Genomic DNA, 12,489 nt, shown 5'->3' with positions numbered 1-12,489 from the left:
ATACATTAGTGTTAGATATATTTATAGTATGTTTTAAAAAATTGAGACAGAATGGGTTAATTTTCATGAATCATCTCTTTTCTGTTCTCACTGCTGCTTCTAATAAGCCTGAAAGGGGAACCAGAAACTTCCTCTCTAAATGAAAGGGGAACCAGAAACTTCCTCTCTAAATGTTAATGTCTGTTCACTGAGAGATCAGTCTTGACCCCTCTCTTAAGCCATTCTGTTCCCACACTGTGGCATTTTACAATTCTGTGTGGTAGTGAGACATAGAAAAACTGACTATCCTAAAACATCCCGTCTTACACCCTCACACGCGTTAAACTTTTGTTAGCTCCCCACTGTGGTTTGAATGTGACATGGGCCCCATAGATGCATGTGTCTGAACACTTGAACTCCAACTGGCAGCATTGCTTTAGAAGAGGAACTTTTAGAATATGGGGTCTTGATGGAGGAGGTAGGTTATTAGAGGTAGAGCATGAGGTGATATAGCCTGACACCACTTCCTGCCTGATCTCTGCTTCGTGACTGTAGATACAATGTGCCCAGCTGCTTCATGCTTCTGCCTCCTTCACTACTATGGTAGACTGTGTCCCTATGAACCGTAAGTCAGAGTTATTTCTTCCTCCTCATGCTGGTAAGCTTTTATTGTCAACTTGGCATTACCTAGAGGTTTCTAGGAAGAGAGAACCTCAACTGGAGAATTGCCTTCATCTGATTGTCCTGTGGTCATGTGTCATAGTTAGGGTTTCATTGCTGTGAAAAGACATTATGACCACCATAACTCTTGTAAAAGAAAACATTTAGTTGTGGACGACTTAAAATTTTCAGAGGTTCAGTCCATTATCATCATGGTGGGAAGCATGGCACCATGCAGACAGACATGGAGCTGGAGGAGGAGCTGAGAGTTCTACAACTTGATCTAAAGACAGCCAGAAGGAGTCTGTCTTCAGCAGGCAGCCAAGAGAAGGCTCTGAATCACACTGGCCCTACTTGAGCATATATATGAGACCTCAAAGCCCCACCTTCACAATGACACACTTCCCCTAACAAGGCTATACCTCCTCCAATAAGGCCACACCTTCTAACAGAACCACTTCCCATGGGCTAAGCAGGTTCAAACCAACACATCATGTCTGTCTATGAGAAATTGTATTGATTGATGATTGGTATGGCAGACAGAGCTCAGCCCACTGTGAGTGGCACCATCCCTGTGTTGCATAAGAAAGATGGATAATAGAAAATAAAGAAATATCTCAATACTTAAGAGCACCAGATCCTCTCCCAAAAGATCTGAATTCAATTCAGTACTCACTCCAGTCCAAGGGATCTGATACCCTCTTTTGACTTCAGTGGGCACCAGGCATGCATGCATGTACAGAAAAACACAGAGTAACAAAAGAGCCATATTCATAAAATAAATATTCAAAACATTTTTAAGGAAAGCTTGCTGGGCATGAGGGTGATCAAGCCAGTAAGCATTCTTCCTTCATGGTTCCTGACTTAAGCACCTCTCCTGACTTTCCTCAATGATGGATATTGACCTGGAAGTGTAAACAGGAAGACCTTTTCTCCCCATGTTGTTTTTGGTTGTGGTGTTTATCACAGTAACAGAAAAACAAACTATGACACTGTTCTAAGTTGCTTCCTGTCAGGTTTTCTTATCACAGCAACAAGAAAAGTACAGATATATCCACCAACATTGGTACAGATATATCCACCAACATTGAAAACCATTAGAATGGGCATTTATCATGTCTTTCTGCACCCCTACTGTGCTGTCACATGAATGTGAGGTTGGGTAGACACAGCTCTAACTGGGCTGTCTGAGAGAAGCATCACCACAAGAACTGTATCATAAAGTGAGACAGGCATTTTTCAGATATGAGAATTCAGGAATATCTGTTTCTGAAAGAGGGTTCAGAGCACTTTGAGTGCTATAAATCCAGATGGTCACTGCTGTATCTGATCAGACACCAATAATCAGCCACTACTGCAGATATTGACTCTCTCGGGCCCCATATTAAATCAGAAAAGCAGCTTAGAAATCCAGAGAGAGAGAGAGAGAGAGAGAGAGAGAGAGAGAGAGAGAGAGAGAGAGGTTGCAATTAAGAGTCTTCTGCCCATTTATAGAATCAAATTTTCCAGAAACACAGCTCAGTATAAACCACATCTTGTGAACATTTCAACATAATATAATGAACACAAGTGTTTCAATGAAGCAGAGAGCAGAGCAATTTGTACCAGCAGATGGTTCACCCTGGGATCAGAGCAATTATCTTCTTACTCCACACGCAGGGGTAGCCAAAGACTCAACAGTTGACTATTTAAAACAACTGAGCAACACAGTGAATTTCTGTAATATTGAAACTGGCAGGGTTTGCAAGGTTTCTGGATCATGTTGGTTTGTGGCCACCAAGCACTTATCTATAGAACTGCCCTTGAACATATGAGAACTCAGCGGATTTCTGACCAGTACACTACCTTGGGGGTACCACCACCATCTTTCTCACTGTTGCCTAGAACACATCTTTCTTCCTTCACCTCACCTCCATATTATCCTGGTCTACAGACAGAAAAGAGTAACTACAAAATAAACAAACACCAAGTCCAAATATGCACCATGTATGGTAGAGAAATATGAACTTTCTTATTGATGACTATAGAAAATAAAGCCAGAATATGTAAACCATGAATAACGCTGAGTCTATGTTTACTGGGGAAAAGATGATTGAATGCAAAAAGCACCTGATGTGTAACTTTTTCTAGGTAAAATTATTAGTGTGAGTAACCTGAGTTATGGATACTTCCATCAACTCCACTGAGTTGTGGTACAAATGTACAAAATTTTGGTCATCTGTACTAAGGGAGAAGTAACTATAATATTAATATGGTATTAAACACATTATTTGGAGCTGGAGAGATGACTCAGTGGTTAAAAGCACATGTTGCTCTTTGAGAAGAACAAATTTGATTTCCAGCACCCACATAGGGTGGCTTACAACCAACTGTAAAGTCCAGCTCCAAGGGATCTGACACCCTCTTCTGGGCCTCCACAGGTACTGCACTCACACATGCTCACACACAAATATAAACATAATTAAACATAATAATAATTTAAAAAAAAATAGTGTCAAGCATATGAATAAGTTCAGTCACCTTTGTCTACCTATGCAAACAAAAGCTTAAGTGAAATAAAACAAGTCAGCAAGAGATAGGTGATGTTAGAGGAACATACACATAGAGGACATAGAGAAAAATGAGAAGGCTACATATTTGATACTTGTAGGAAGACACACACCTAGAGAAGGCATGAACAGAGCTGTTTATAGATTATGACCTGAAAGGAGTGAACAATATCATTAAACAAACAAGAAAGATGGCTTGTGATCAACCACCAAAGAGCAGAGGAGTAGAGGATATTGAAGATGCCTGGATTACACAGAAGGGTCACAAAATCTCGCCATGAACTGGGTATGGTAGCTTGCTCCATTATAGAGACAAAGAGCAAGAGCAAGTGTGAGCACAGAGGTCCAACCATGCCTTAGGGACAAAAGATAGACAGAGGCTACCCTGATCTTTCCTCCTCTTCCTCTTCCTCTTCCTTCTCCTCCTCCCCTTCCCCCTCTTCTTCATCCTCCTCTTCCTCCTATTTCTCCTCTTCCTCTTCCTTCTCCCCTCCTCTTTCTCCTCCATTTCCTCTTCATTCTCCTCTTTCTCCTCTTCCTCCTCCTCCTCCTCCCCTTCCTCCTCCCCTTCCTCCTCTCCTTCCTCCTCCCCTTCCTCCTCCCCTTCCTCCTCCCCTTCCTCCTCCCCTTCCTCCCCCCCTTCCTCCTCCCTTTCCTCCTGCTACTCTTTCATTTTTGTGCTAGGAATGGAACTCATAAGCTTGTGCATGCTAAACATACACTTTTCTTCTTGAGCTATAGACACATACGGTCTTTTGAATTCAGTAACTCATGGAGTTTGCAATCACTTCTAAGTAAGAACTTCTATTCAGTGAAAGTAGCACTACACACGGCCTGGGGCTGACTAAGCACAAGCACATAGTAGCCACACTCAACAGGACTTACTGAATATGTTAGGTGTACTCACTGGGGATGGCTGAGCATGCATTAAAGGTACTCACTGGGGCTGACTGATCAGAAAAAAAGCCTCTGTCTTAGTTTAGGGTTTCTGCTGCTATGATAAAACACCATAGCAAAAACAATTTGGGGACAAAAAAGTTTACTTGGTTTACATATACTGGGTCACAGTCCATTGAGAGAAGCTAAGACAGAAACTCAAGCAGGAATAGGAGGCAGAAATTGACACTGGTTTGTTCTTCATGGCTCACTCAGCTTGCTATCTTATATGACCCAGGACCACCTGCCTAGGGATGGCACCACACCCAGTGAGATGAGCCCTCAAATATCAAAGACTAACAAAATACATTACAGACCCACCTACATGCCAATTTTATTCAGGCATTTTCTGAATTAAGATTCCCTCTTTCCAGTCTAGGTTTGAGTCAAGTTGACAGAAAACAACCCCACTGCTACTATTCAAGAGGAAGACACTGGAGATGTACATGGGAACTTCATGCTGAGATGACCTGGAGCCTGTGAATAAGCCCCTGGGTCTGGAAGACTAAAGAAACTTTACTACCTCAAGTGGGAGACTATCAAGCAGTGTTTTCTCTCTGATGTCTATTCAAAGACCAATTTGAGAATCTCCAAGTTCTCCAGGTAAACAAGAATGGGAGCCTTTCATTGTTACTCCATAGAACACATAGTCAACCTGAGAAAGGCATTAGGTCCCAGTACCCATCTCCCATACCCTAAAAGCACAAGGACAGAAACTTAAAGTAAAGTAGCTTGCTATTAAAGGAGGGAGAATTCTTCTCTGAGGGTGGCTATTGGCAAATTATCCATTCTATGGTAGATGGGCTGCCCCACACCCATGAGCAAAAGGCCAGCATTAGAGTATTATTTCAAAGAAAGAAGAAGGAGGAGGAGGAGGAGGAGGAGGAGGAGGAGGAGGAGGAGGAGGAGGAGGAGGAGGAGGAGGAGGGAGATGAGAAAGAGGAAGGAGGAGGAGGAAGAAGAAGAGGAGGAGGAAGGGGAAGAAGAAGGAGGAGGAGGAGGAGGAGGAGGAGGAGGAAGATGAGAAAGAGGAAGGAGGAGGAGGAAGAAGAGGTGGAAGGGGAAGAAGAAGAAGGAGGAGGAGGAGGAGGGGAAGAGGAGGAAGAAGAAGAAGGAGGAGGAGGAGGGAAAGAGGAGGAAGAAGAAGAAGGAGGAGGAGGAGAAAGAGGAAGGGGAAGAAGGAGGAGGAGGAGGGGAAGAGGAGGAAGAAGAAGGAGGAGGAGGAGAAAGAGGAAGGGGAAGAAGGAGGAGGAGAAGGAAGAGGAGGAGAAAGAAGAGGAGGAGGAGGAAGGAGAAGAAGAAGAAGAAGGCAGAGAGAAGAGAAGGAATTAAGCTGGGAAGATGATGTGTGCCTCCAGGATGGAGGGGGTCTGTTGGGAGTTGGAGAAGGGAAATGGGGACTACATATGATCATATTTCATTGTACATATGTATGAAATTCTCAAAGAATATGTTTAGAAAAAGTAAAAAATAGTCAGGTGGTGGTGGTACATGCCATTAATCCCAGCATTTGAGAAGCAGAGGTAGATGATTCTCTGAGTTTAAGTCCAGCCTGGTCTACCGAGCAAGTTCCAGGACAACCAGAGCTCACAGAGAAATCTCGTGTCAATAAACAAAAACAAGCAAACAAAGATAAGGTTTTAATTTTTTAAATTATACTTACAGTGGGTGATTTACCTACATGTATGCTTGTGCACTATATCAGGTCCCCTGGAACTGGAGTTACAGATGGTCATGGGCCTCTGTGAATGTTAATGAATCAAACCCCAATTCTCTGAAAGAGAAGCCAGTGCTCTCAACTCCTGAGCTACCTCCTCACTCCTAAAGGTTGTTTTTAGAGCACATGCCAAAAGCCAACCATTGTGCTGATCATTTGGAAGACTCTTTGTAGTTTTCCCTCATCAAAACCTGTTACTAACTTTATTATTCTCATCTCGACATGAGGAATCACAGGCTGATGTCTGTCCCTGACATTACAAAAATCCTTGACTGTCTTTCTGGAACTCTCTAACACTAGAGGTAAAGACCATTGTGCTGCTACTGGAGCATGCACAGCGGCGTTCTGCCGTCTCACATTTAATTTTCATTGTACCAAGACACAAGACAGGGGCAGAGAAACAATGTGAAGTAAGGGCTGGAAGGAGGAAGAAGAAGATGGAGAAGCATTGCCCAGGTAACTCTGGTGGTTATAATCAACTGATAAGCACCTTATCTGTTGTAATGACATCAGTAAATAAAGAAAATGGTGTCATCAACAATGGCAACGTCTTTGCAGGAGAGAGCTGTGTGATGCCTCATTCAGGATTAACTCAGGAGAACAGAGAAGCACTCTCAGAAAATTGACACCTCTATATTCTTTTATCTGGGTAGTCTTAGCTATGAGAGAAAGCCACATTGCAGCCAAATGTCAGTCATTTATCTTTTAGAACAAACATTTTAATCTTTATAGACATCAGAAATTTTAAAAATATTCTTCACATTAAAATTCTAGATATTTTCTTACTACACCAGGAAAAATAAATTCATTATGCTTTTCCTTTATATTTCTGTAGAGCTAGAGATATATGAATCGCTTTATAGCACAGAGCCAGAAATCTTGAGTTTTGACCCTTCCTTTTTTCTAGTGTTAAATCCTATTATGTGAAGAAACTTGTGTACCTGCTCTCTGAAAACACAAGTGGCTGTGTGCAATCCAAAGTAATGTCACCTCTCCTAATGCTTTCAGACGAGTCAGGTGCTCCTGCCAGCTGAAACCCCTCTTCCTCTTAATATCAGTTCAAAGACCACAACCAATGTACGGCTGCTGTCTCATGAGCTCCAGCACCCCCACCATCTCTCAGCAACAGTGCCAGTGCTTTCCTCCGAAGCTCACTGGCTGGTGTTGAGCAGTGCCAGGATTTGCACTCTTTAGTCCAGTATTTAGTTATCGATTTTCAACCAAAACCTCACTCAGTGAGTGGTGAGCACTTAGCATCCTAACATTCAGCCTTAACTTTATTTCCCATGAGCATAACTTGTAGGTTATAGGCTTCCCCTAATTAGTTACAGCATTGCTATTTTTCAAAGTGTTATCCAACGGTACAACTTCTATGGTTAAATTATAAAATTTTTGAAATAAGGTTTTAAGATGGGAAATGGCAAATTGTAGCTACAATTCCATCCTCCGTGTTTAATAAGTGCAATTTTCTTCCCCTTAAAACCACTGATACTTTCTTGCAATGACCCATAATAAATTGAGAGAAAAAATAATTAAAAGGAGGCTGTTAGTAAGCGACAGTGTAGAGAATAGTTAGTTATAAGGGAAGCACGCTGTCCCTAGGAAATGGTGTTGGTTCAGAACTCCTTTCTGATTCCCCTCTGAGGTCAAGCTGTGACTTTCAGGACCGTGGACAGAGCTTGCTAAAGCTCACTTTTGCTCTCTCCTCCCTCCAGTCTCTCTGTCCCTCTTTCTTCTCTTTTCTATCTCTTTCTTCTCTCTCCTCTCCTCTCCTCTCTCTCTCTCTCTCTCTCTCTCTCTCTCTCTCTCTCTCTCTCTCTCTCTCTCTCTCTCTCTCTCTCTTCATCACTTCCTCTCTACTTTCGTTCTTCTCTTCTTTCCTTGCTTTCTCTCTTCTACTTCAGAGAAGTTCCTATAAGGTAACACAAAACACTAAATTCTTAACGTTTTGTGTTACTTTATAGAGTAACAATTACATATACTCATCTTTATTTTGGGGGTAGGCATGTGGCTTGTTCCCACCATCAGGATTTCAAAACCTTCTGAAAATTGATATCACCCCAGGAACTTGAAGGCATTAAGTAAACCAAAGACAAATGTGTTTGTCAACTAAACAAGTACTTTAAAAAGTCATAGTATCTCCAGATTTTCTAATAATTGCATTGTCTTTAAATCAGTAATTTTGTATTTTAGGAGCAGAGTGGCAGGAACTATCAATATTTTATTTCTACCATGTTCTGTTGAAGACACTGAAGAGCTCGGGCCTGCATCCTGTGTTCTTCTTTATAACTGGGTTCATTTCCTTTACATGAACCATCTTGAATACTGTGAAGCTATTGCCCAGAAAAGTCAACACTAAAAGTGGAAATAGAGGGGCAGGAGCTTAGATGTGCAGAGCAGGCCAGCAAGGAGATAAAGTATAGACTTTAGAATATGAAAGAACTAAGCACAGAATCACTAAAAAAAAAAAAAAAAATGAACAAAATAAAATCCTAAGGAAATTTACATTGACAGAGAGAAAGCTGTTGGTGCAGATATGGATACGGAGAAAATTAGTGTTTTGATGTAAAATTGGAAAGCTTAAAGAATATGAAGGACAGTTGAAAAACAGTAATGTACACACATCCCACTTTAAGATTTTTGTCTCCTGATATCTGCCAATAAAATGTGGACTATAGCCATCTTCTGTCTGGGAAGTGGATCACCATGGTTGTTGGAGGAAGAAAAGTGATCACTATGACCTAAAGGGAAGTCAGTCATTCAACAGTCAGTAATTCTAGTTGTCATAAAAGTCTAGAAGGATATCCATTCAAAGTCCTGGCTCCACCATGTAAATCTAAGCACCTGCTGCATCTCCCGCTTAATTAGGCATTGCCAGACAGTCAATGCACATTTGTTAAATAAATGAACATTTCTGCCCTGAGCAAAGGAAGTTAGGGAGATTTATTTATTTCCATTTCCTGAATATAGTCTACAGAAAAACACTGAATGCACACTCTGCAAATGTTTTTTAACTATTAGATTTTTTTCAATGTAATTAAAAATTTAGCCTTAATTCTGTATGACTGTCATAGAAAGAATGCCTGGTCCACAACCCCTCTTCCTGCCTTAAAATAGCTCACTTCTAGAATGGTCCAGGCGGCTGTCACCTGCTTCTCTGAGTAATATTAAACCCAACGTTTATAATTGAGGACCAACCTCGCTGCTTTAGCCATTACAAAGTTTCATTTATGTACTAAGAGCTATTATGATTCCCATTTTACTGGCAAAAACTAAGCCACAAAGAAGACAAGTAAGATCTTCCCAGATCGTGGAGCTTGTAAACTGAAAAGTGGGGCTTAAAAGCCTTTATGTACTTTGGTAGAGTACAAGCCAAAATCATACATACACATACATACATACATACATACATACATACATACATACATTTTTAAAAATCAGAAGTCAGCATCTAATCCATGAAAACAAATCCCTCGCTGGGCATTTGTGAGCTGCGGTCACAGCTCTGATTCAAGTGTCTTCAGGTTGATCCTCTAACTCAGGTTCTCTGGACACTTATCACAGAACAGGATTTCTTCCAGATAGCTTGGCTTGTGGGGGATTCTTCTTACAGCAAAGGTACAGAGCTAGTGTCCTGGTGCCATTTCTCAAATGAACAGCTTTTATTTCCTCTTTCCATAATTTGTGGTTCCATTCTTGTAATCACACACATGTACCCCACATGACCCATATTCTGCTGCTCTTCCCCATTGTGTGGAGTCCCGGGTTCTGACGGAGAGAGATTCACCGATCTACAGCCTTCTGAAGGGAGAGCTTCTGCACAAGGTCACAGATTGGTGCTCTGTGTATCTGGATGTCTCGTACACTTCCAACTCCTGCCACCATTCCTCTCCTAAGGTGCATTCACTCATTCTCTGCTTACTTTAAGGCTTCAGTTCTGCTCCAGAGATACGTCCCGATAGGCTGAGTCACTGGGCTTTTTCTCAATAAAGCACAGAAGATGGATAGTCACAACGCCTTCCTTCAGCTCTCATAAATCTAATAAATGGTTTCATCCCTATCGCCTCTCCCGGAATCCTTCACAGGGCCTTGGTTGGGTCCTCTTATAGATACACGAAGGGGGATGTTTGCCAACCTAGATATTGATGAGGCCGAAAGAACTGCACTAATAATTTTACATCCCTGTGACTTCATTCTTATCTCACAGCAAGCAGTGAGTGGCATTCCCTAAGTGAAAAACAATGTAGCCAGAACACTAAAGAAGTGGGTACTGTCAGGTCACTTGATGTCTAAGTTATGCTGGCCAGGTAGTCTTGGGGCTTCTGAGAGTCACAATGTGCTCCTACAACTGCTGGAGGATGCCGTGAGCTGCTTCTTTCTCCAGTCAGAAGGGATTAGAAAACTTGAACTTATCCAATTTCTAGGTGGAAAAATACAGGAACAGTTTCATCAAAATGAACTTCCTACAAATAACCATATTTCTAAAATTAGGAGACACAATATGCTTCAGCAGAAGAAAGAAACCAGGAGATTCAGACCCTGAGCAAGAAATATTTTCTTTGCTTAACCCAGAATCTCACTTATTTTATATTTTGTTCAGCATATGTTTTGTAAAACCAATTTCCTTTACCACTCTCCCCCATCGGGACACTCCACAAATGAAAAAAAGGAAAAGGGTTTTTTTTTTTTTTTTTCCAGCTCATAAGACTGAGTAAGGTTATTTTAGATATGAAAGCTTTTTCTTTTTCTTTCTTCTTCTTTTTTTTTTTTTTAACTAAAGGCAACTGTGAGAAAAGCAAGCATGCAAGTAAGACAGTAGGAAACAAAGTCATCTGTAATCTATCACAATTTACTAAGTAAATCATACCAGAAGTTGGACCCTGACTCCAAATCTAACAAGAATCTCCCTGGTGACCCGTAGAGTTTTGCTAGTATTGTTTTTGGTCACTATCTCTGAGATTTCCAACGCTTCTGAGAAAATCATGCCCCTGTGTTTAATAATCGTAAAGTAAGCTTTGCCAGGCCAACCTTTACATGACACACCACAACTGGGGTCAATATGGCTGATAGAGAAATATCAGGCCTCTTTGAGGATGATGGAACCTTCCTAGGCTTGTGGGGTTAGTGTCTCTAATGGCTCAAAAGCCACCAAAGTTGCCCCTGAACCAGTGGCTTTTGTTGGAAACTCACAGAACCACAGAGGATGAGATTTAAAGAGAAACTTGTAAATCCATAAGGGGGAGCTTATGAGGAAGAAAGAGCCATGTTGTTTGAGTTAGGCATGGAGGTCAGTCATATTTTTGATCAAAAGCCACATGGTGGAGAGAGGAACTTCAAAAAAGAATGATAAAACTCAAAGCACCAGAGAAACCATACTTAGATCAGCATTAAAAATAAAATAAAATAAAAGACAAAGAAGAAGAAAAAGGGAAATGTATGTCTCTCTGGGTTAGGACTCAGAAATGTGAGCAGACCTGGCAAACCCTCATGGTGGCACACAGGGCTGTATCAGGTGGGGAGAGTCTAGAAGCAAAAATGCATCATCTCACTGAAGGGATAATTATTCCACTCATCTCTTTAACATGGCATAAGGAAAACTCACCTACCTGAGGGACGGTTCCTTGGCTAGGTGATATGCTAGCTCAACCGTATTAATTTTGAATGGCAGGTCTCCGGCCAGAGGTGGATTCCATTCTTTGGACAATGAGACAACAGCTTTCCTGTCATGGGTCTTCAATGCCACTGCAAAAATTCCAAAGTAGAGATCATGGAAGTACATCTAACTTGCATTTTTTCCTGGCTCCTTAGTGACAACAGTAGGGCCCCAGGGTCTCAAAGGACAGTCACCAGATCTGAGAACAGAGGCCGATTTCAGAGGAAAAGACACCCAAAACCTAGAGAAGCTAGGAAACCAGTTGCATCCTGCCTCTGTCTCTCCCTCTCTTAGAAGAAAAACCAAGCAAGCAAGCAAACAATAAAAACATTGTAAGCCTATTCATTCTCAGCCTGCCCTCCTGAGGGCTTCACCTTTGTAATGAGCTGGACTAGAGGAGGAGATTGCATCCTGCTCCATATGAATTATCATTATAACAAGCATCCAGGCTGCCCATCAAAGATCCCAGAACTGAGGCAGTAGTGAGTGGAGGGGGGATGGGGAGTGAGGGAGAAATTTCCATACAGACCAAGTGTGGACCCTCATTAGAGAACAAGCCTTCACTTCAAAAAGACATGAACCCCGCACAGGTCTCCTGCCTGTTAAATATGTACAGAGTGTGCTTGTTTGATGATGAGAGTCGCAGTTTGGCTATTTGAATGGAAATGAATTTTAATAAGCATTTGGGGCAGGGGAAGCTGCAACCCTCATCTGCTCCTGGATCACCAGGCATCTTCCTCTGCATCATCACCTCTGAGAGGAGAATGCAGCCCTCATGATGAGTGCAGAATGCCGGCTCTCCTCGGTCTTTGTCAACGTTCATTAACCTTGCAAGCTCCTTTACTAGCCAGGGAACACAGCTGTCCCTGGGAAATTTCCATATTCCTTAAGAAAAGCAGGGTGTGGAATTACCACTGGGGGGGGGGGGGGAGGTGGGTCCTGCCAACAAAAAGCAGAGTGAAAAAGCTCTCTGGGATAGAAATACAGAGACCATA

At 41.9% G+C, this 12,489-nt stretch overlaps 1 long non-coding RNA gene across 1 annotated transcript; it reads right to left on the bottom strand.

Moving 5' to 3' along the window:
* Positions 1 to 9,149: 9,149 nt before the first annotated feature.
* On the bottom strand, positions 9,150 to 11,653 carry LOC143443822 (uncharacterized). The gene is made up of 2 exons (XR_013113118.1): positions 11,448 to 11,653; positions 9,150 to 10,261 (listed from the first exon to the last, which is right to left on the bottom strand). It is a non-coding gene; the product is annotated as an uncharacterized LOC143443822 (long non-coding RNA).
* Positions 11,654 to 12,489: the final 836 nt, after the last annotated feature.

Source organism: Arvicanthis niloticus, chromosome 10 (genome assembly GCF_011762505.2).
Source record: "Arvicanthis niloticus isolate mArvNil1 chromosome 10, mArvNil1.pat.X, whole genome shotgun sequence".
NCBI classification, from domain to species: domain Eukaryota; kingdom Metazoa; phylum Chordata; class Mammalia; order Rodentia; family Muridae; genus Arvicanthis; species Arvicanthis niloticus.
The sequence above is the reverse complement of the archived record's forward strand: the minus strand, read 5'-3'. Positions and strand labels throughout refer to the sequence as shown.